Source organism: Sinocyclocheilus anshuiensis, unplaced genomic scaffold (assembly GCF_001515605.1).
Source record: "Sinocyclocheilus anshuiensis isolate Anshui unplaced genomic scaffold, SAMN03320099.WGS_v1.1 scaffold952, whole genome shotgun sequence".
Lineage (NCBI taxonomy): Eukaryota > Metazoa > Chordata > Actinopteri > Cypriniformes > Cyprinidae > Sinocyclocheilus > Sinocyclocheilus anshuiensis.
The window spans coordinates 68064-69855 of NW_015552656.1; positions in this window are offsets into that span (position 1 = coordinate 68064).

The window sequence follows — 1792 nt, forward strand, 5'->3', positions numbered from 1 at the left end:
GAGCCGCTGGATGAGGTGGGGGGGGGGGGGACTTCTGAACTCTGAAATAATAGACAATTATCTACTTTTCAGAAATTAGGTCTACTGTGCTGTGAATTATTTTTTCTTTAGAGACGTGTTGCATTAATTATTGCCAGTAAGTTCACATATGCTCTGATTAATATTATATTATTATATTCTAATATTTTATTTAAATGGTTACTGTGAATATATTTGGAGAAAAGCTCCATGTTAGTCGCTGAATAGGGTTACATGATTTACTTTTGATTTTTAGGGGATATTCCTTGGTAAGTGAATTATAAACGGTGTTCACAGGGGAAAAAAAACACTCATAGGTAGTCATTTATGCAGTTTATTTTAGTTTCAAAGCCAATGTGATAATAAAACCTGAGACTAAAAACTGTGATATTAATGTTGTCCACTAGAGAGAGACACAGGATAAGGAATAGGCCTATTTGAAGCTTATTTATACAATTGTTGTTTATGTTTTCTAATATGCTGTCTTGCAGTTTTTCTCGAATACTAACACAGAATTCATGAAACAATTTACCATTTTCTCACAACTATAAACACAATCTCGTAACAAACAAACCATGTCAAAATCAAATTCTTCAGTCAAAATCACCTACTTCTATCAACATCAAACTTTGGCCTCAGATGACACACAAACCCTACAAAAACACAGGCAACTTCCCTGCCCAGTGAACAATTCATAACACTGTACAAAAATTGTCTCAATAACACTCTTATTGGATTCAGAAATTATTTGGCAGTTCAATGTCTATTATAGTAAACAACATACAGTTTTTTACAATCGCTTTTTCAAAACTCTTCACACTGTGAGCACAACAGCAGTCGATGTGTGCTAAACTGTGTATCATTTATAATTGCTTTGGCACAAAGTACAGTAATACCATTTTTAAATATATTCTGAATTTAAAAAAAACAATCAAAGCAATTTGATATCTGAAAACCTACACAAGTGTTAGCTTCGTAATTTTATTTCCATCTGTACAAAAGGGGAAAACTTAGGAATAATTTTGTACTGTAATGCAAACATGAGCTATGTAACATATGCTGCAGTGAATTATAAGCAATAGATAGCGTCATTCTGGTTTTGTAAAGACATTTTACAAAAGCAAACATTGTTTAATGCTGCCTGTTTTTAGTGTTTTGTAGTTTAAGTGCATTTTGAATGTGAAATTAACTGCTGTGCCAAGCTGAAATTTGGTTAGGAGAACTGTGTGAAGAGTATTGAAAAAATGACTTTAAGTATTGAGAAATGTGTCCTAACGACTGTAATAAACTGTAAATAAAAAATGCAGAAATAGTAAAATACAACATTGAGCTTTAGGAAACCTCAATTTTCATTACACAAAAGTGAACTTACAGTAGATGAAGTAGATGACCTTACAAGAGAAGAAAATTTCAAAAACAAAATAACTGAATATGAAATTTGATATCTTTTGATAATTATATTTTATTACAGTAGTATACAGTACTAAAGCAATTTCTTGGTCTTCTGACAAAACACTTTCTCTACCTCCCTTAGGCAGTTCTTTCAGACTCAGTTCTGCAAAAACACAGGTAAAAAACAGGCTAAATTTGACAATCACAAGGAGTTTGAGGGTGTACAACGTGCTACAGTTTACAGAATAGTGAAATGTCCCTCATATAAAGTACTGTTACTGTGTACTGTAGTTACTGTATACTGTATGTGTAAGCAGTATAAAACTCTGTCGACAATTCTTTCAGCTCTAGAGGATGCATTTTCAAAGTAGTCACATGCTCC